The following is a 23,096-nucleotide window of genomic DNA, read 5'->3' as shown; positions in this document are numbered from 1 at the left end:
GAAACATGCCACACAGCTCAGCCAATAACTTAAAATTGTATCTTGAGCATCGTTGTTCTTTAAAGTCCCCTGATCATTCTTGCCACCAGGCATCTCTCAGTTACCATCCAACTTTTCTTCTCTAATGCCAGCTTGCTGCCTTGCTCTGTATACCCAGTTTCCATCAACACTTTCTCACATCTCCTCTCGCCTTTCCCCAGCCCCTCATCCTGGAAACTCAAAATTTCACGGTGGAATTCTGTTCTCGTTAAGCCTCACAGTAGCCATCTAAGCCCCACATGAGGGGGGCAGGGCAGCATGGGGAGAGGCAGGGAGAATAGCTTTTGCATCCAGAGAGCCCTTGAAGCTGGTTTCCTTTTTTTTTTGTTTTCTATTAAAGAGGGCTCTAGCTACCAGGACTCAAGGAGGCCCAGCAGGGGCCAGGGACACCCCCAAGTTTCCCTGGATGGAGAGAAGTTACCATCTTCCTAAGGAATGCATTGCATACCCAGCAAAAGCTACATAAAGCACCCACTGCACAAAGGACTAGCCAGAGAGCAGCAGAGTAAAACTAGCTTCTTTGTGCCGTTTGCCTTACATAATTTGTTACTAGGCCCAGATGATCAGGGATTTATTGTTTTTGAGGGAGGGTTGGAGGTGATATTTTAGCCCATTAAAGCCTCTGCTTCCCCAGGCCTGATTTTCCTCTGGCACCACGTTGAACTTTTTCTCTAGCTGCCAAGGAAGGCAGGATTTCAGGCTAAGGTAATTTATGTTAATTTTTTCCCTTTCTGGTCCATTAACTTTTGTGATGTTAATATATCTTACAGGATCTCCTCACCGCACGAGTTGCTGCGTCTGCTGGGTGCTGCAGGGCCTGAGCAGGGGGCTGCCTGCTGGCATGACCTCCCGAGCCCTGTGTATACCCTTTCTCCACTGCCTGGGGATGTTGGTAGGGGATGGGTTGGCTCCCGCCTGCTCAGATGAAAGTTAATGATTCCCTGAAGTGGGATTCCCGGAAGCTCTGGGAGGGAAATGTTGCCAACAAAGACCTTCCCTGGGCAGTTTCTTTGGAGTTCCTTCTGGCCACCCCCATTCCAAGGCCAATTTGAAAGGAGGCTAGGGTGGAATAAACTGAGCAACGCACATTTCCTTACATTACAGCGTGCTGTCTTGCAGGGAGGGGAGCTTTGGGGATTAGAAAAGGAATAAAAATCTCTTCGTGCCCTTCAGGTGCTTTCTGTATAGTTGGGAGTGGGTTGGGGTGGGAGGGTAGATGTAACCTAATAGGGTCAGTTCTGTTAGAAGGTGATGTTGAGGAGAGGGAAATGTCCCCCTCTACTTCTCTGGAGTTCTTGTGGCTGGATAAATAAAATTGACATAAAACGGATTAACAGGAGAAAAAGAAAAAAATTTTAATTCATGCGCATGGAGGTCTTATAGAAATGGGACCTAAGAAGTGGCCAAAGCAGGCAGCTTTTATACTTTTTAGACAAGGAAACAATAAATTTGTGAGGAATTGACAGGACAAAGAAACTTAGGTTTTGGGTGCCCAATTAGTGAAGAATCTAAACAGCATTTTAAAGAAGTAACATGGTTTATATACACTTCTTGGCCTGAATTCCCTATCTTGGGCGATAAGGGTATCCTTTTACTTCCAGATGCAGGGAGAACATCTGTCATGTGAGAGACTGATTTCCTGCTTTCAGGAGACAGAAAGGAAAGTCACAGTGTCCCTCTTGTGTTGGCCATTTTTTAAGTAACTTTAATTCAAAATAAGCAATATGCCACTGAGGCACATTTTGGGATGGCCTAACCTGGGCCCCAACAGTGACATATATGCTCCTAAATATCACCGAGCTTTGCAAAATCCCTCAGCGCTTATAAGAAAACCTAGGATTTCACAACAGTGAAAACTTCACCAGTGACACATTTAAAACAGACAGGAACCTGATAAAAATGGTAACATAGCTTTACAAATATTAAATGGTTAAGCAAAACATAAATACTATAGTAAATATAGCACTCTGATTTGGAAAAAACCTGCAGTTTGCTTGTGGAAATGGGTGTTGGCAAAGTCACAGCTCATGAGTTATTGTGAAGTGGAGGAAGGAGGATTATCTGAAATTTTGTTTGTTTGAATAAATTTATTTATTTATTTATTTTTGGCTGTGTTGGGTCTTTGTTGCTGTGCACGGGCTTTTCTCTAGTTGCTGCGAGAGACGTTACTCTTCGTTGCGGTGCGCAGGCTTCTCATTTCAGTGGCTTCTCTTTTTGCAGAGCATGGACTCTAGGCGCGTGGGCTTCAGCAGTTGTGGCTCGTGGGCTCTAGAGCACAGGCTCAGTAATGGTGGCGCGGTAGCTGTGGCGCATGGGATTAGTTGTTCCGCCGCATGTGGGATCTTCCCAGACCAGGGCTTGAACCCACGTCTCCTGCATTGGCAGGCGGATTCTTAACCACTGCGCCACCAGGGAAGCCCAGGTTATCTGAAATTTGATGGAAAGTTGTAACACCAGATGTGGATGGGTATGGTTCCTAGCACATGTGTGGTGTTTGTGTGTGTTGTGTTTTGTGTATTTCTACATGGGTTGATCCAGGTGGGTGTATTTTTCTGCACTCACCTAGTGTTTCTTGTGGATGAAGTTGTACAGAAGCAAATGTGAAATTTGCATTTTTGTCCAAATTGTTTCCTAATATATCAATCAGTTAGGAACAAATTCATGTTTTCAAAACAAGCCTTATAGAAACATAAGACTCTCTATACATACACCAAATTCCATAATGTCGGTTTGTAACCAGATAATTTATTAAGAAACTAATTCATTTGTTTTCTCTACATTTTTTTCCTCTTCTCCATTCCAAGAAGGTGGCCAAGTTCTTTGTAATTCTTTGCCTCTGTGACATTTGCAGAACAGAAAACATGCAGTCATTCAATCAATAAATAAACATTCATGAGTCTCTCCTATGCACCAGGCAGGGTTCTACACACAAGGGGATAGAGCAGTGAACAACCCACACAGTCTTTGTTTTCATGGAGTAAGTGTTCTAGTGGGAGAGGCAGACAAAAAACAAATAAATGCATAATAGAATGTCAGGCAGTGAGAAGTGCTGTAAAGAAATATAGAGCAGAATAAGTGGTGAGGGAGTGACTAGGTGTGGAGGGAGAGGACATGACTCCTTTAAAATCGATGAAATAGTGGTGGGAAAGGGGAGATTTGAGCAGAGATCTAAATGAAGTGAGGGAGTGGGCCATATGATTATTTAAGGGAAAAGTGTTCAAGACAGAGGGAACAGCAAGTGCACAGCCTCTGAGGAAGAATCATGCTTGATACATTCGAGGGATATCAAAGAGGCTGAAGGCCGGAAGGATTGAGAAATATAGAGAGCAATAGGAAACTAGATAGGAGGCATAGCAGGAACCTGGTCACATAATGTCTGTAGGTCATGGTCCGGTCTATGGATTTTTTTTTTTTTTTAGTAAGTGTGATAGGAAGTCATTGGAGTGTTTTGAGCAGGTGAGAGATATCTGACTGAAGTGTTAAAAAACTCACTCTAGATCAGTGCTGTCCAAAAGAACTTCAATGATGAAAATGTTCTGTCTACTCTGCCCAGTGTGGTAGCCATTGGCCATATGTGGCAATTGAGCATTTGAAATGTGGTAAGTATGATTGAGGAAGTAAAATTTTAATTTATTTAATTTGAATTAATTTGAATTTATATTTGAGTAGCCACATGTGGCTAGTGGCTAGTATATTAGTGCAGTTCTAGATGTTGAGCATAAAATAGACTAAAAGGGAGTGAGAATTGAAGCAGGAGGACTGATAGGAGTGCAATAGTCCAAATAAGAGGTGATGGTCACTTGGACTGAGGTGGTAGCATTGGAGGTGATAAAGAAGTGGTTATATTTTTATTCTGGATATATTTCGAAGGTAGAGGTAACAGGCTGATGGATTAAATATTATAGAGCATAAGAGAAAGAAAGGAATTGAAAATGATTCTTAAGTTTTTGGCTTGCGACTGAATGAACAGTGGTTTCACTTCCTGCCATGGGAAATAATTGGGAATGAACAGAAAGTTTCCATTTTGTGTTGTTTTGTTTTTTCCCCCAAACCTAAGCTCCCTGATGAGGCTGTTCCAGGGTCCTAGAGTGCGTGGAAGAGAGGAAGGTGCCCTGGAATGCAGCCAGGTTGGGAAGAAATCTAAAGTCAGGAATATTTCAAATTGTGTAAACCTAAACCCTACCCCTTGCAGAACCTCTGAGCGAGTGCACTAGAGAAGCCGGCCCCCAAAGAACACTCTGTCCCAAGTCTGGGCCCAAAGCAGCAGAGCTTCCTGATCCTAAGGGACCAGTGGGCTGGGATGACGGATGTGTCAGTGGTGGCCTGGATGGCTGACATGTGGAAGAATCTCCCCGACCCTGCCTGAGACACTGAGCTTCATGAAGGTGGGCAAAATGGCTGGATGTCAGTGTTCTGCCAGTCTCAAGAGATGGGTATTTGGAGTCATCTTTACATGCATTTAAGGTAGAGAAAGAAGTGTAGGTACATGAGAAGCATTGTGGATGGGCTGAGGCATTGTGGATGGCTGTGAGGGAGATTGCGGGGGATTAGGAGGCGGAGTCAGGAATGGTGGATGCTTCTACCCCATAGACTCTAGATTCTAAGTCCAACAGTCAACTTTCAGTGCCTTCTGTAAACTTCCCAAGGGGTGTAAAAGATCCTTTCATTCAAGTCATTCTATAAACATGTTAGGAATAACCTTTAATCGTTCCGTTTTTCATTTTGAGGAGGGTGGGAGTCACACGCTGGGATATCTGTGCCAAGGCAAGGATATACCTCTCACACGCAGTAGGTAAAATAAAGAATTCAGAGTAAACAAATCTGGGTTTGAATCCCAGGTCCCTCCCACACTACCTGTGTGATTTGGGGCAATTAACCTCAGTTAATTAATTACTTTTTTCTGAGCCTCAGTTTACTCATTCATAAAACGGGACCACCCAGGTCTGAAATGAGGAATAAATAATGTATGTACAATATCTTGCATGGCACCTGACAAATAGGAAGAGTTCAGTAAATGCTAATTTCCCCTTCCTATAGAATTGCCCGGAGTTGCTCATTGTAGCTTCAGCCCCAGAACCTTCTTGTGGTGTGCTGCCCAGCATCTCCTGTTCGACCTGGGTTCTCCATGGCTTGCTCAGATCACATCACACCTTTTTCTCCCCTGCATTAATGCTAAGCACTTCTTATTAAAAAAAAAAAATTCTCTGTTTGCCTCGTACCTTGTGATCTGAAAAAGCAGCTGTAAATAGAAGGTGTGCTCCCTATGATGCAGCAGTCTTGGCATTTTGCTCTTTAAAGGTTAATGGCCAGGGCTCTACCTTTGGAAAACTCAGCCTACAGCACTCACCAGAAATTGCTGTGAAGGAAAGTGAGCTTGAGAGGATGTGGGGAGGGTGTTGAGGAAGGTCTCTGGAGTGGGATGGTGAACCTGTACAGGGAGAATGGTACATTCTAGGAAAAAAAAGGTAGGCCATGGCAGCCCCCAGTCATGAGAGGTAGCAGGACTATGGCTTCCATCTGGCCCCCTTTCTGGACCAGACTGAGGTCTTATTGCCTATCCTTTGCTAGAGAATTCCTGAGAGGACTTGCAGTGATAATTCGGTGCTCAATCATGCTTCAGTTGCAATTTATTTAAAGTCGACAATAGGGTTCCTGCCTTTAACAACCAAATTCCTAGTACTTGAATCTCTGAGGCTGGATTTTTTTAATCTTGATAAAAAAGCTATATTTCACACTTATTACAACACCTGGCACCTGACACCCTCCAGAGACTTTATAAAACTAGTGAAATGAAACCCTCAGCACCATTGTAAACAGGAAAGAGAGTTGAAAAACTAGATGCCATACCCCCTCACCATAGGAGACAAAGGACCAAACTTGCCTAACCTCCACCTTACCGGTAGATCCAGATTTTTTTAGGCCAGTCTTCAAAGAGCTTTTGATTGGTCCTCAAAGAAGTCCTAGCTCACAACATCTCTTGGAGGTCAGGATATACCTGAAAAATGGGTCAATCAGGCACCAGCTCACAGCTCTGACCTGTATGCAGATGAGTCCTCCAGACCCAGGAACCCCGCTCCAGCTTTTCACGCTCAGCATCAGACAATAGCCAGTCAGAGAAGCTGGATTCATCTTTGCCAAATGTCCCAGGGGATGAAGTATGTGGGCATGTCTGCCCTGAGATGGAAAGGTAAATGCAGGATTTGGGGTGTGGTTCAATTGAGGAAAAGTGCAATCATATGATTCTCCCTGACCCTACAACCCAGCTGTCCTGATATCTCATCCCTGATTGGGTCCCTACTGGAAAAACAGTGGGGCTTATAGTCAGAGACCTGAGTTCAAATCATCCTTCTGCCACTTAACTAGACTTAAAACTTAATTTCTCCAAGTCTCAGTTTTCACATCTGTACAGCAGGAATAATAATACCATTATGGTTATCTATTATGGTATAACAAACAACCCCAAACTTAGTGGCATTAAAAAACAACCAATCTGTCATGCTCACAGATTCTGTAAGTTAGTAATTTGGACAAGGCACAGTGGAGATGGGTTGTTTCTGCTTCATGATGTCTGTGGCTTCAGCTGGGATGATTTGAAACTGGGCTCATTTGGGACTGTTGACCATGGCCTTTCCACATGGTTTGGGCTTCCTCATAGCATGGTGGCCTCTGGGACTTCTTACATGATGATTCCATGTTCCAAGAATGAGTGTCCCAGCCAACAAGGCAGGAACTTCATGGCCTTTTATGATCTAGCCATGGGATTCACATAGCATCATTTGTACCATACTCCACAGTCATAGAAGTCGCCAGCCTGCCCAGATTCAAGTGGAGAGAACATAGAATAGATATCACCTCTTGCTAAGAGGAGGATTAAGAATTTGAAGTCTTGCTTTCAAACTGCCATCAGTTCCTCCCTCACTCGCTTCCTGTGAGGAATGAAATAACAATCTTGTACATAGTAGGGGCTCAATAAATAGTATTCTGTATTCTCTTTATCTCCTTTAGGCCTTTCAGAACAATTTGCACTCACTCCAAAGGAGAGGAGCACAACCAAAATAACCAAAACTGCTTCTCTTTTTTCTGGTTTATGTCCAACTCTGGAATATCACAAAACCTAGAGAAATGGTCAGCAATGCTGACTCTTAGGGCGGTAACCTGGGGCAGGTAGGTGATTTAATGTCCCATGGGAATTTTCAGAGCTACTTCTCAGGATAGAAAATTAAAACCAAAAAAACCCAAAAAACAACCAAAAGGAGATGGACTTCCCTGGTGGTGCAGTGGTTAAGAATCCACCTGCCAATGCAGGGGACATGGGTTCGACCCCTTGTCCAGGAAAATCCCACGTGCCGTGGAGCAACTAAGCCCGTGTGCCACAACTACTGAGCCTGCGCGCCTAGAGCCCAAGTTCTGCAACAAGAGAAGCCATCACAATGAGAAGCCCGCGTACTGCAACGAAGAGTAGCCCCCTCTTGCAGCAACTAGAGGAAAGCCCGTGTGTAGCAACAAAGACCCAACGCAGCCAAAAATTTTAAAAATAATAAATAAATTTGAGGGGGGATAAAAAAGAACAATTATAAAACCAAAAGGGGAAAACCAAGTTCAGAGCTTGACTCCTCTGCTGATAGGAAATCCAGCCCTGCAATTCAATGCTAAGCATGTCCAAATTCTGCACTATAGCTTTAAGATAAGTCTGTATTTGACTGTGTATTTCCTTCATACTCTGTGAGGAAATCACCCTGGGAGTGTTTGCATATCTCTGACTGAAAGAGCTGCCCAATGAGGCAGAGGGACTGAGTCAGAGGAGGGCAAGGAAGCTGCCAGGTTTGGAGTCCACTCAGAGAACACAAATTCCAGATTCAGAATCCAACTCCAACGTTTTGAGGTCCAAGTTTTCTTTACTCTTGGCAAGCTCACTTCTTTTGTTCACAGAAAGAGTAGAAGTTTTAAGGCTCATTTAATGCCTCTCTCACACCAAAAGCCCATTCATAAGGCCATGGGGATGAAGTGAGTATAAATGAATCAGGAACTTACGGCTTCTTTTTTCCCTTGAATTGTATATAAGGGAACATAAATTAAGAGAAAAAACTGGTAAGGGAAAGAAAAGTGTGTAGGGTTTTAGCCAACTTTGAAGCTTTGAAAACACCTTGGGAATCATGTTGGGATGCCTTCCACCAGGCCCACCAAGAGATGCTGGTGAGCAGGTGGACAATGAGAATCATATGGGACAAGCAGAAAGGCCCTGGATATCAAGGGGAAGGTGGTATATTAAGGCAGTTTATTAATCTGTTGCTGTGTAACAAATTACCCCCCAAATGTAGCAGCTTTTTTTTTTTTTTTTTTGGTATGCTGGCCTCTCACTATTGTGGCCTCTCCCGTTGTGGAGCACAGACTCCGGACGCGCAGGCTCAGCGGCCATGGCTCACAGGCCCAGCCGCTCCGCGGCATGTGGGATCTTCCCGGACTGGGGCACGAACCCGTGTCCCCTGCATTGGCAGGCGGACTCTCAACCACTGCGCCACCAGGGAAGCCCGCCAAATGTAGCAGCTTTAAACATTTATTATCTCCCATAGTTTCTGAGGGATGGAAATCAGGGAACAGCTTAGCAAGGTGGTTCTGGCTCAGGGTCTCTCAGGAGGTTTCATCGCCTAGGACTGGAGTCACCTGAAGGCTTGACTGAGGCTGGAGGATCTATTTCTAAGATGTCACTGATATGGCTGTTTTCTGGAAGTCTCATTTTCTCCACAGAGATGCTTATGATATGGCAGTGGAATCTCAAAGCAAATGATGAGAGAGAGAGAGGAAAAAAATGAGCCCAAGATAGAAGCTGCAGTGTCTTTTATAACCTAATCTCAGTAGTGATATACAGCATTGGATCTTCGTTGCTGCACATGGGCTTTCTCTCGTTGCAGAGAGTGGGGGATACTCTTCATTGCAATGTGTGGGTTTCTCATCGCAGTGGCTTCTCTTGTTGCAGAGCATGGGCTCTAGGCATGTGGGCTTCAGTACATGCAGCACGTAGGCTCAGTAGTTGTGGTGCAAGGGGCTTAGTTGCTCCGCAGCATGTGGGATCTTCCTGGACCATGGCTCGAACCTGTGTCCCTTGCATTGGCAGGCAGATTCTTAACCACTACACCACCAGGGAAGTCCTTGCCATATTCTGTTGGTCACATAGACTGACTCTGGCACAGTGTGGGAAGAGCCACACCAGGTGTGAATACCAGAAGACAGGAATAATTGGAGGCTGGATACAGATGGGAGAGGCACAGAGACCAGGAAGGCAGTTGGATCTGGGCTTCTTCCAGAATGCTTTTTTTTTAAAGAAAAATTCATCTTATTGGAGTATAATTGCTTCACAATGCTGTGGTAGTTTCTATTGTTCAACAAAGTGAATCAGCCATGTGCATACATATATCCCCGTATCCCCTCCCTCTTGAGCCTCCCTCCCACCCTCCCTATCCCACCCTTCTAGGTTGTCGCAAAGCCCCGAGCTGATCTCCCTGTGCTATGTTGCTGCTTCCCACTAGCTATCTATTTTAATTTGGTAGTGTATATATGTCATGCTACTCTCACTTCACCCCAGCTTCCCCCTCCCCTGCTCCATGTCCTCAAGTCCGTTCTCCATGTCTGCGTGTTTATTCCTGCCCTGCCACTAGGTTCATCAGTACCAATTTTTTTAGATTCCATATATATGTGTTAGCATACGGTATTTGTTTTTCTCTTCCTGACTTATTACTTCACTCTGTATGACAGTCTCTAGGTCCATATACCTCACTACAAATAACTGAATTTCATTTCTTTTTATGGCTGAGTAATATTCCATTGTATACATGTGCCACATCTTCTTCATCCATTCATCTGTCGATGGACATTTAGGTTTCTTCCATGTCCTGGCTATTGTAAATAGAGCTGCAATGAACATTGTGGTGCATGTCTCTTTTTGAATTATGGTTTTCTCAGGGTATGTGCCCAGTAGTGGGATTGCTGTGTCATATGATAGTTCTATTTTTAGTTTTTTAAGGAACCTCCATACTGTTCTCCATAGTGGTTGTATCAATTTACATTCCCACCAACAGTGCAGGAGGGTTCCCTTTTCACCACACCCTCTCCAGCATTTACTGTTTCTAGATTTTTTAATAATGGCCATTCTGACCAGTGTGAGGTGATACCTCATTGTAGTTTTGATTTGCATTTCTCTAATAATTAGTGATTTTCAGCATCTTTTCACGTGCCTCTTGGCCATCTGTATGTCTTCCTTGGTGAAATGTCTGTTTAGGTTTTCCACCCATTTTTTAATTGGGTTGTTTGTTTTTTTGATATAGAGCTCCATGAACTATTTGTATATTTTGGAGATTAATCCTTTGTCCATTGCTTCATTTTCAAATATTTTCTCTGATTCTGAGGGTTGACTTTTCATCTTGTTTATGGTTTCCTTTTCTGTGCAAAAGCTTTTTTTTTTTTTTTTTTTGCAGTACGCGGGCCTCTCACTGTTGTGGTCTCTCCTGTTGCGGAGCACAGGCTCTGGACGCGCAGGCTTAGCGGCCATGGCTCACGGGCCTAGCCGCTCCACGGCATGTGGGATCTTCCCGGACCAGGGCACGAACCCGTGTCCCCTGCATTGGCAGGCGGACTCTCAACAACTGCGCCACCAGGGAAGCCCTGTGCAAAAGCTTTTGAGTTTCATTAGGTCCCATTTGTTTATTTTTGTTTTTATTTTCATTACTCTAGGAGGTGGGTCAAAAAAGATCTTGTTGTGGTTTACGTCAAAGAGTGTTTTTCCTATATTTTCCTCTAAGAGTTTTATAGTGTCTGGTCTTACATTTAGGTCTTTAGTCCATTTGGAGTTTATTTTTGTGTATGGTCTTAGGTAGTGTTCTAATTTCATTCTTCTACATGTAGCTGTCAGTTTTCTTAGCACCACTTATTGAAGAGGCTGTCTTTTCTCCCTTGTATGTTCTTGCCTCCTTTGTCATAAATTAGGTGACCATATGTGCATGGGTTTATCTCTGGGCTTTCTGTCCTGTACCATTGATCTACATTTCTGTTTTTGTGCCAGTACCATACTGTCTTGAGTACTGCAGCTTTGTAGTATAGTTTGAAGTCAGGGAGCCTGATTCCTCCAGCTCCGTTTTTCTTTCTCAAGATTGCTTTGGCTATTCAGGGTCTTTTGTGTTTCCATACAAATTGTAAAATTTTCTGTTCTAGTTTTGTGAAAAATGCCATTGGTAGTTTGGTAGGGACTGCAGTGAATCTGTAGATTGCTTTGGGTAGTATAGTCATTTTCACAATATTGATTCTTCCAATCCAAGAACATGGTATATTTCTCTATCTGTTTATGTTATCTTTGATTTCTTTCATCAGTGTTTTATAATTTTCTGAGTATAGGTCTTTCACCTCCTTAGGTAGGCTTATTCCTAGATATTTTATTCCTTTTATTGTGATGGTAAATGAGATTATGTCCTTAATTTCTCTTTCTGATTTTTTGTTGTTAGTGTATAGGAATGCCAGAGATTTCTGTGCATTAATTCTGTATTCTGAAACCTTACTAAATTCATTGATTAGTTCTAGTAGTTTTCTGGTGGCATCTTTAGGATTTTCTACGTAGAGTAGAAAATCATGTCATGTCATCTGCAAACAGTGACAGTTTTACTTCTTCTTTTCCAATTTCTATTCCTTTTATTTCTTTATCTTCTCTGATTGCCGTGGCTAGGACTTCCAAAACTATGTTGAATAATAGTGGTGAGAGTGGACATCCTTGTCTTGTTCCTGATCTTAGTGGAAATGCTTTCAGTTTTTCACCACTGAGTATGATGTTTGCTGTGGGTTTGTCATATATGGCCTTTATTATGTTGAGTTAGCTTCCCTCTATGGCCGTTTCCTGGAGAGTTTTTATCATAAATGGCATTGAATGTTGTCAAAAGCTTTTACTGCATCTATTGATATGATCATATGGTTTTTATTCCTTAATTTGTTAATATGGTGTATCACATTGATTGACTTGAGTATATTGAAGAATCCTTGCATTCCTGGGATAATCCCACTTGATCATGGCGTATGATCCTTTTAATGTGTTGTTGGATTCTGTTTGCTAGTATTTTGTTCAGGATTTTTGCAACTATGTTCATCAGTGATCCTGGTCTATAATTTTCTTTTTTTGTGATAACTTTGTCTGGTTTTGATATCAGGGTGATGGTGGCTTCATAGAATGAATTTGGGAGTTTACTCCCTCTGCAATTTTTTCAAAGAGTCTAAGAAGGATTGGAGTTAGCTCGTCTCTAAATGTTTGATAGAATTCACCTGTGAAGCCATCTGGTCCTGGACTTTTGTTTGTTGGAAGATTTTTAATTACAGTTTCAATTTCATTACTTGTGATAGGTCTGTTTATATTTTCTAATTCTTCCTGGTTTAGTCTTGGAAAATTGTACCTTACCAAGAATTTGTCCATTTCTTCGTGGTTGTTCATTTTATTGTCATATAGTTGTTTGTAGTAGTCTCTTATAATCCTTTGTATTTCTGTGATGTCAGTTGTGATTTCTCCTTTTTCATTTCTAATTTTATTGATTTGTGTCCTGTCCCTTTTTTTCTTGATAAGTCTGGCTAAGGGTTTATCAATTTTGTTTATCTTCTCAAAGGACCAACTTTTAGTTTTATTGACTTTGCTATTGTTGTCTTCATTTCTATTTCGTTCATTTCTGCTCTGATCTTTATGATTTCTTTCCTTCTACTGACTTTGAGTTTTCTTTGTTCTTCTTTCTCTAGTTGCTTTAGGTATAGGGTTAGATTGTTTATTTGAGATTTTTCTTGTTTCTTGAGGTAAGATTGAATTGCTATAAACTTCCCTCTTAGAACTGCTTTTGCTGTGTCCCATAGGTTTTGGATCATCATGTTTTCATTGTCATTTGTTTCTATGTATTTTCCGATTTCTTTTTTGATTTCTTCAGTGACCTCTTGGTTATTTAGTAGCACACTGTTTAGCCTCCATGTATTTGTGGTTTTTATTTTTTTTCCTGTAATTGATTTCCAATCTCATAGCGTTGTGGTCAGAAAAGATGCTTGATACGATTTCAATTTTCTTAAATATTCTGAAGCTTGATTTGTGACCCAAGATGTGATCTATCCTGGAGGATGTTCCATGTGCACTTGAGAAGAAAGTGAATGCTTTTTGGATCAAAGAAGGGCAATCTTCCTAGGATCTCCACTCCATCTTTCTCTTCTGCACCCCTAATGGGCTGTAAACTCTATGAGGACTGAGACTGTGTAACTGTGTCTGTCTTATTCACTGCTCTTCCCTGGTGCCTGGCCCATGCTTGTTACATAGTAAAGCCCTTGATGTTTGTTGAATAATGAGATGCATAGGAAAAGACAGAAGTAGATTAGGTAAAGAATGGTGTATTGGATTAAAGCATTGAATTCCAGGCTCAGGAATTTTGTATCCTGGGTGATGTGAAGCCACTGGGAGGGCACCCTTAGACCTAGTTTATGAGCAGGCTCTTATGGCTTCTGCTGCCTGGAATACTCTCTCTTCAGGATTCCTGCTCCTCAGTCAAGGGGGGTAAATGATAACAGAACAAAGTCTTGAAAGAAGCAAGAGGGGTGTGTGTGTGTGTGTGTGTGTGTGAGTATGCACACGTGCATGGGCACATATGTGCCTGCATACAGAAGCTCAGGTGGAAGGAAAATATTACAAGCCCAAAGCAAAGGAAAAAACATGGGTGGAGATTCAAAGACATTTTGAGGTGGATAAGAGGGACCTTTTAAGTCCACAGGGACAAGAGAAAAGGAGAGTGAGGAAGCTCCCAAATAAACTATGTGCACCTGAATCCCTGTTTCAGAGTTTGTTTTGTGGGAACTGAAAACAAGATGTCTCACAAAATTCAAGCATAGATATTTAGGTCTTGCTTGGAGGAGATGCAAGACAAGGGCTGCTTTTCCAGAGCCCAGAGTCAGGGTGAAGTGTCTACAAGATGCTTTTCCCTCTTATGGTATAGCTCTGGTAGTTATTATGCTAACAATAATATCTCTTTTCTCCAACAATGTCTCTTTCTCCATCTTTTCAAAACCTGCCTTCTAACTCCCTAGTTTGGTGTATGCCACAGTCCCTGCTCTGTCACATATGCCATGGAGCTCATCATGTCTGAAAGAGCTTCATAAACTGTACTGTTAAGCAAATGGAACAAGTGAGGAAGAGGGGGAGAAGAAGGAGGGGGAAGGAGAAGACAAACAGAGGAAGGAAGATGGAAGGTCTCTAACGTAGAACAAGTAATGCAGAGTTGGGCACAAAAGGCAAGGGCAGGGTTATGGGAGGCATGTTACAGAAAGTAGCCAGAAGTTGGGCACTGAACTTTTGTAGGAAGCCAGTGTTGAAACAGCCTGTGAATAGCAGACACAGGCCTTTGCTTGAAGCTGGTTCTTCAACTCTCCTTGACTTCATTTTAAGTAACTCTTCCACCAGGCTGGCATGTGGCAGACTGGAGCTGCAGTCAAGATGCTGGGTTGCTCACAGCTGTGCTGCGTGATGCTGTGAGGCATTTCTTCAGTTTCCTCTTTTGCTTCTGTATCTTCTGGCAACTAGCAGGGGTGGCTCAGAGGACCTGCAGAGCTGAGAAATATGCTCTTCTGGGGTGTGGCACTCAGAACCCTCCCTGGAGCTGACTGCAGATCCCTAGACACACAGTTTTGGCTTTCTTCAAGGCTAATATTCTGGGGGTGGAGCAGAGGCAAGAGTGGGGCTAGGGTGGAGCGGGCCGGGGTGGGGGGGAATTTAGGTCAAATGTCAAGAAGGCCAACCTAGCCCTCTGGGTTTTCTGGGGAGAGAATGCAAGGATTGCAAAACTGACAAAGAATGCAGGGTGGCTGGGGATGAAAGCTCCCTTTGCCCTTTCCCCAAGAGGAGACTTTGTGCTTCATGCCTTCCTGGAATTCTGCTGGCAGGGGCCTGGACCCAAGTAAAAAGGCTGGGTTTGTTGTTTCTCGAGGTTGGGAGGCAGAGAATCATCAAGACACAGAGGAAACAAGCCTGGGGAGGGAGAGGTAAAGGGCTTAAGCCACAGAATTACACCGTTTTGGGGTGGGGAAAGAGTCTTTGTTGTGTTCATTCATTCATGCATGCTTCCATTCATACATTCATCTACTTGCAGGCATTTATTACTAGAGGTGCTGAGCTCAGAGGCGGCCCAGATACACAAAGCTTCCTGACTTATGTGTCAGGTTGCTGCCCTTAAGGATAGCTCTCCTGCTGTGGTGAAACAATCTTTTCTGTTCTCTGAGGAGCAAATTACAATAGTTCAGGCACAGGGGGTAGATGTGAATTCCAGACTGCTGCCTGTAGAGAGGATGAGCTTTCAGAGGGAGGAGGCCTGGCAGGATCAGTGTGCCTCACTTTCCTGCCTGTCCCCCACATTCCCTGAACCCCAAGAGAGGGCACAATCATGCCTGTTGAAGCCTGTCCCTTTTACTTGGGCAATCTGCCTTCTTGCTTCCTCATTCTTCACTCCAGCAACACTTTAGTCCACAGAATGGGACGGACTCACAGGATATATTCTTCCTTCCTTCCATGCTTTCTCTTTCTTTTCCTTCTTTTAGTATTTACTGAACATCTACCAAGCGCCAGGCACTCTACTAGGTGGCTTCCTTAAAGCTGTTGAAGTGAGATGGTGCTTTCCGAACAAGAAGTATTCTGTTGTCATTCCTCTTTCTTTGGCCACGTGGAGCTAGGCAGAGATGTTTTTTCTCCCTCTCTCTTTTCTCTGCCTCAGCCAGTTCTCTGAGGTGACAAAAGCTGGCCTTTGGCTCCCTCCTTGCGGACAGCCCACTGCAGCCCTCCCTTCCTTTCCCCACTTTCTCTGGCACCTACGGACCAGATGAGACTGGGGCACCGTGAGTCCTGCCGTCTATGCCTGTGTCTATTCCGTTAGCACTTTGGTCACTTTAGGGCCTCTGGGAGCCAGGACACTTTCATAACCCCCAGAGAAGACCAAAGCCACCCCAGCCTTCTGGATGTCCAAAGTTCCCTCCCATGTGGCTTCTGCATCAATGACCTACCCCTGGTTTTGTGTGTGTGTGTGTGTGTGTGTGTGTGTGTGTGTGTGTGTGTGGTGGTTTTTTTGGTTTGTTTCTGCCTCAGGCACATTTTCTCTGTAATTTTTGGAACCCAAATATAAGGGAAATCTCATTTGCTCCGTTCTGACTCATTTACAATTAAATACACTTGTTCCCATCTGTGTCTGTATACATCTGCATACATTTGCTATAGCATTGCCCTTAATTTTGGAAAATGATGCGGCTGGTGTTATTTTTACCCTGACTGACAAATTGTCTGAGACCAGTGGGTGTTCACCCACCCACCCAGTGACAGCCCCCACCCAGTCCTGTCCCTGAGGGAGGTGGTGACATTTCTCTCATGGGAAAGACATCAGACCCCTGGTCAGTACTGGTCTTTGTGGTTGCCTGTCTTAGGGGGTCCAGCTGCCAGGACTGGGTGTGTGCCTGTCCATCTCAGTGCCAAGGCCTCACTGACCACAGAGATGGGCCTTGACTCCCTAGGCTACCTGCTGGCAGCTGCTTTGCTAAGCATCGAATTGGGAGGTGGAGTGGTGGGGGGGGCTTTCTGACACTCAAGGAAGGTGACACTGAGGAAGTACTGCCAGGTCACCTCAGCCCATCCCCTCCCAACCCAAGAGAACTGAAGAGCTGTCTTTACTGTTCAGAGGGATATGGTGGCATGTGTGGGCGCCTGCCTCACCTACGTACCTAAAAATACCACACCATGGTTGTCTACCACTTTTTTTCCTCAAAAATCCGAGTTATATTCACATTTAATGAGATGATGGTGCCTGTCAGTACACTTCAAGACCTTTTTATATTATCTCATTGAATGATTTTATTTATATGCATATGCTAAAATAGAACTTGGCCAACAATAATATAGGATGCAGAAGATAAGACATCAACTGCTGCCTATCAAAAAAAAGTTTATATCAAAACAATTCTTGAAACAATATTCACGTTCTGCTGAACTTTAACCTCTCTTGGAAATTCTGTGATGGGTAGTGTTGCTACTTCTGTTGATAAATAATTCAGATCTCAGAGAAAGGCTAGGCTTTCGTATTTTTTCTGCATTACTTCCAAGACCCTGGACTCCATACTTCATGTTGATGCCAGAATTACCCAGAGTGTCATTCTGTAGCCTGAGACCTCTTTAGGCTGAGAAAAAACAATCCATGGGCACCAGTTACAACCAAGGATACTCTTTGTACTTGGCTTTGTCTTGGGCCTAAAGACTCCACAGAGGTGGAGTAGCTGCCATCCCTGGCCTTGGAGAACTTAATGACTGGCCAAGATTTCCAATCTAAGGTTGGGGATCAGTTAGCTACTCTCCTCCAGTGGGTTCCTGGGTCTCTGCCATCTCCACTGAGAACCTCTGCCCAAGATTCCTTGACTGGTTAAGGCCTTATCCCTTGCTCAGTCTGAGTGGCTGCTAAGCACACACACACACACACACACAGACACACACACACACACACACACACACACACACACTCAGAGTCAGTTGTGGGCAGAGTCAGCTGCTCCTCAAGCAACCAAATCTACTATACATAACCCCTTTTGCCTAGGTTCTAGACCTACAATGCCTCTTAAAATTTCCTCTCTTTTGGCGCTTAACTCCTTGCCATCCCTCAGGTCTTGACTGAGACACCACCTTCTCCAAGAAACCAGGTTGGGCTGGGTGTCCCTGCTCTGTGTCTATATAGCAGTATATTGTAATTGCCTGGAGATGTGTCTTTGGTTTCACTAGACTGTATGCTTTCTGCAGACAAAAGCTGTGTCTGTCTTACATCCCTTGTGCCTAGAGTAGGGCCTGATATTTGGTAGCTGTTCAATAAATATGTATTAAATGAGTGAGTGAATGAGTGAATAAATGAATGCATTCCTAAACTGAGTCATTTTATAGAATCCATGGTCATTTCACTCAATTCATTCTGTGGAAGAAACCAGTTTTCTTAAAAAGAAACTGAGGGCTTCCCTGGTGGCGCAGTGGTTGAGAGTCTGCCTGCTGATGCAGGGACACGGGTTCGTGCCCCAGTCCGGGAAGATCCCACATGCCGCGGAGTGGCTAGGCCCGTGAGCCATGGCCGCTGAGCCTGCGTGTCCGGAGCCCGTGCTCCGCAACGGGAGACGCCACAACAGTGAGAGGTCCGCGTACCGCAAAAAAAGAAACTGATATTGCATATGTTGAGGTGAACATTTAGAGAGATCTACCCCAAAATGAAACAGTAATGACAGTAATAGTTGAAAACAATATGGGATAGTACAATAATAGGTGAATTGAATTTTCTTTTTACTTGTGTGTGTTTTCTAACTTTTCTACAATGAGATATATATACCAAAAGAAGTTACCATGCACAATTATGCCATATAACTGTCCTAAATTCTTTTTTGCGGTACGCGGGCCTCTCACTGCTGTGTCCTCTCCCGTTGCAGAGCACAGGCTCTGGATGTGCAGGCTCAGCGTCCATGGCTCACGGGCCCAGCCGCTCCACGGCATGTGGGATCTTCCCGGACCGGAGCACGAACCCGTGTCCCTTGCATCGGCAGGCGGACTCTCAACCACTGCACCACCCGGGAAGCCCCTAAATTCTTTTTATAAATTTGCTTTAAATGCATCTTCCCCATCCCAAGAAGTAATGGTAATGATAAATAATGTTTATTAAGAAGCTGTGGGGTCAGTATGGTCCTCTGAGAAATAGACACCAAGATGAGATCAGGCATGCAAGAGATTAATGAGGGAGCATCTGTGAAGGATAAAGGGAGAGAGGAAGCTGGGGAAGATGATGAGAGTCTTTTGACTACAATGCAGATTTGACAATCTGGAAAAGGAGATGGGCAATGAAGGAGGATTGGGTTGGAAGAGCTTCAGACTGAAGTGCAGTTCTGAAAAAGTCTCAGCCAGGCTTGCTGAGAGTCCTGAGCAAATGTTGGCCATCAGACCAAAGAATAAACAAAATGTCATATATACAAAACACAGAATATTATTCAATCTTTTTTTTAAATTTATTTTTGGCTGCATTTGGTCTTCATTGCTGCTTTCTCTAGTCGCGGTGAGTGGGGGCTACTCTTCGTTGTGGTGCACGGCCTTCTCATTGTGGTTGCTTCTCTTGTTGTGGAGCATGGGCTCTAGGTGCACAAGCTTCAGTAGTTGCAGCACGTGGGCTCAGTAATTACAGCATGTGGGCTCAGTAGTTGCGGTGTGCAGGCTCTAGGGCACCCAGGGTTCAGTAGTTGTGGCACACGGGCTCAGTTGCTCCGCGCCACGTGGGATCTTCCCGGACCAGGGATTGAACCCATTTCCCCTGCATTGGCAGGCAGATTCTTAAACACTGCACCACCGGGGAAGTCCGTTATTCAATCTTAAAGGAAAGGAATCTGACACCTGATAACATGCGTGAACCCTGAAGGCATTATGCTAAGCAAAATAAGTTAGTCACAAAAGGACAAACAGTGTAGTATTCCACTTATATGAGGTACCTAGAGTAGTCAAATTCATACAGGTAGAAAGTAGAATGGTGGCTGCCAGGAGCTTCAGTTGGGAGCACGGGAGTGGGGAGTTAATGTTTAATCAGTATGGAATTTCAGTCTGGGAAGAAGAAAAAGTTCTGAAGATGAATGGTGGTAATGGTTGCACAATAATGTGAATGCACTTAGTGCCACTGAACTGTATACTTAAAAATGGTTAAAAGGATGAACTTTAAAAAAAAATGATGAACTTTATGTTATGTATATTTTACCACACACACAAAAGAGTTGTCCATCAGAACAGTCCCATGTTGTGCAGGAAAGGCCCAACTCTAGTACCCCTGCTAGGTTCAGACATAGGCTGAGAGCAGCCCAGAGGGTGCATGGCCTTGGTGTGGATGCTGTGATAGATCTTGAGGTCAGTCAACTCTGCTCACTACAGCAGTTTCTCAAAGGGAAATCTGAGCAGCACATCACCATGGCCACCGTGGTCACCATAGCTGTGTAATGCCTCTGGACTTTGACTGCCTGGGTTCAATACCCAGCTCCGGCATTTTTCTGGCTCTGTGACTGTGGGGAAATTATTCAACTTCCCTGTGTGTGCCTTAGTTTATTTATCTATAAAAAAGGGGTAATGATGTTAGTTCCTACCTTATAGGGTATTACATAAATGAGCTAATATAGGTAAAGTGCTTAGAACATTGACAGTTGTAAAGTATGCTGTTTGTAAGAATTTGCTAGTATCATCATGAAGCATTTACTGTGACATAGGCTCCGTGATAATGAGCTTATTTGATTACTTCAGAAGAGCCTCCCAACAATGTAAGAGGTAATAATCTCTCCATTTAGAGATGGGGAAACTGAGGCTTGGTGAGGCTACACAGCCAATTAGAAGTGAAGCCCTGAGGAGGTCACTGGTGGCCCAGCTCAAGAGTCCAGACAATTAACTAGGTAATGCTGTATCCTGATCAGCCCTTTGCCTGTGATACTGGCTCTTGCTCCATTCCAAGATAAGGGTTCCATCTTGGCCCTTGTCCTCAAGTATAGCATCTTCATCATCACCATTATCAAAATTGCCATCATCTTCATCATCAGCAGCAGCAGCATCATCCAAGAGGCCTTTATTAAAAGCATCTAATTACACATTCTGCTGTTCTGTATTTTAGACAATAATTATACAGACTTCTAGGAGCTTAGCAGCTAATGCTTTGATGAGCACATTAAGGGCTCCCAAATAGCAGGATAAAGGCACAGCTATAGAGTAACTTACAACTGGTGATGTCTCCTTGGGCAGGCTGTGAACTTCTTTGAGCCTTTTTTTTTTTTTTTTTTTTGCGGTACACAGGCATCTCACTGTTGTGGCCTCTCCCGTTGCGGAGCGCAGGCTCCAGACGTGCAGGCTCAGTGGCCATGGCTCACAGGCCCAGCCGCTCCGGGGCATGTGGGATCTTCCCGGACTGGGGCATGAACCCGTGTCCCCTGCATCAGCAGGCGGACTCTCAACCACTGCGCCACCAGGGAAGCCCCTTTGAGCCTTTTTGATAGGATAAAATCTACTTTCCTTCCCCCCAGACCATAGTGAGATAAGGTTTGAGGACATGCTTGGAGGATTAGGAAGCTCTGTGCAAACTTTAGCTAGCACTTCTCCCAGGCCTCTTTGATTGATCCTGCCAGAGTTGATAGTGAGAATGCTCCTGTACTTCTCACCTGTGAATTCACTGCTCTTGCCCACTTGGGAGTACATGGATGACGAGAAGTAGGATCTTTTTGGCCACACCCTCTGCCTTTTGCTCTTAGTTATCAGAATTTAATATGGTGTTATTTTCCTGGTTTGGCCCATAGGAAGGGGCTGCCTCTCTGCTTTAGGTCTAGATTTATGACAACCCCTCCTACTACTGCCATAAAAATGACCGTTTCCTAATTCATATTTCTCTGAACCACATTTTTCTATCTAGTCAGTCAACACACATTAGTGAAGTACCTATTATGTGCTGGTTATTGTGTTGTGTGCTAGGGGTAAGGAGGTGAATGGATGCCTTCCTTGAGCAGCTCACTGATATGGGCTAGTGGGGTAGATGACAGGTAAATGTGTCATTGCAATACAGTGAGATAAGCCTTGACAGATGTGTGTACCAGGCTTGAATATCTGGGAGGATATCAGAATCTGGAAGAAAAAAGAGAATAACTGTGGGGGTAGGAAGGTGGGTGGTGAGGAGAGGAGGAAAGTTGTTCCAAGCTGAAGGAATTAGAGGCTTTGATTAGTGAAGCAGGTCTAAAGACATTCATAAACCCCCATCCTTCCAAATCTCAGGAATTGAGTGGGATGAGGTTGGAAAGATAGACCAGCACCATTCATCCATTCAGCACCTACTATGTGCCAGACATTGTTCTAGGTACTGGGAATAAAATAGTGAACAAGACAGACAAGGTCCAAGATGTCAGGCTACATCCTAGAGGGAGAAGACCAATGATAAGTAAGTAGACAAATGAATAATTTTGGATGGTGACATGTGCTATGAAGAAAATACAATGGGATGATGGGATAGAGAGTGACTATCCAGCTACCTTAGAGTGGGTGATCAGGAAGGCTGAACTGAGGCGGTGACATTTGAGTTGAGACCTGAACAATAAGAAGTCACTGCCATAGGGAGATTTGGGAGAAAAGCCTACCTGGCAGGGAGACAGCTTGTAGAAAGGAGCAGATCCCCAAAGGCCCTGTAGGCAGGCTAAATTGTTTAGGTTTTGTCCTGTAACAACGGTAAGCCACCTGAGGCAGGGAGCACCTGCCAGGGCCACATTTTGGAAATCTCACCCTAGTCTCCTGGGCCTCAGCCTCAGTGAAGACACAGGACACCTTCTACCTACCCCCTAAACCTGAATACCCTTTGATGGGCAGGGCAGTCAGAAGACATTGCTCACCACCAGGTAAAAAGGGCTTTGGTCCAGAGAGCCAGAGGTTTGGCTGAAAGCTCAAGGTGAGAGCAAAATGCTGAGGGCAAATGATAGCAGTCAGGGGGTCACAACCTCACCTTAAACAAATTAATGAAAGGAATAAGGCATTGCGATCTAAGGGGACCTTGCTCTGTGCACTGTATTATGGCCCAGGAGGCAGAGGAAACTCGTGTGCCCAGTGTTGGAGGCACTGATGTGTTGTTGCTTAGCACAGCAGGTGGATGTCTTCCGAATTCATGACTCCTGCTGGTCCTGGACTGGGCTGTGGAGGCTGAAAAGCAGTAATGGGGTAGCCAATTTCATTTGCTAAACTGGACCTTGCTCAACCCAGAAAACCCCAAGAAGGGTTTCACTGAGGGCATAATGCCCAGTTTCAGTAGGAACAGCTGTTCTAGATAAAGTGTGGCGTGTTGTGTGGGGCTCAGCCCAGTCTCCTTTCTGTGTCCAGAGATGTTTCTAATACTCCATCTGGCATGGTCATTCCCCTGCTTAAAATCCTTTACCAGTCAAAAGAATTTATTAGCATGGCATGATTCTAACCTGCTCGCTTCTCTATTCTCTCTGACCTTGCTGTGCCCAGTCATTTTTTAAAAATA

At 44.1% G+C, this 23,096-nt stretch overlaps 1 long non-coding RNA gene across 1 annotated transcript; it reads right to left on the bottom strand.

The window, feature by feature from the left end:
* Positions 1–1,778: 1,778 nt before the first annotated feature.
* On the bottom strand, positions 1,779–6,386 carry LOC125964022 (uncharacterized). Its single transcript, XR_007476519.1, has 3 exons — positions 5,937–6,386; positions 5,387–5,467; positions 1,779–2,466 (listed from the first exon to the last, which is right to left on the bottom strand). It is a non-coding gene; the product is annotated as an uncharacterized LOC125964022 (long non-coding RNA).
* Between the last annotated feature and the right edge of the window lie 16,710 nt (positions 6,387–23,096).

This window comes from Orcinus orca, chromosome 3, assembly GCF_937001465.1.
Source record: "Orcinus orca chromosome 3, mOrcOrc1.1, whole genome shotgun sequence".
NCBI lineage: Eukaryota > Metazoa > Chordata > Mammalia > Artiodactyla > Delphinidae > Orcinus > Orcinus orca.
This window is presented reverse-complemented; position numbering and strand designations above follow the sequence as displayed.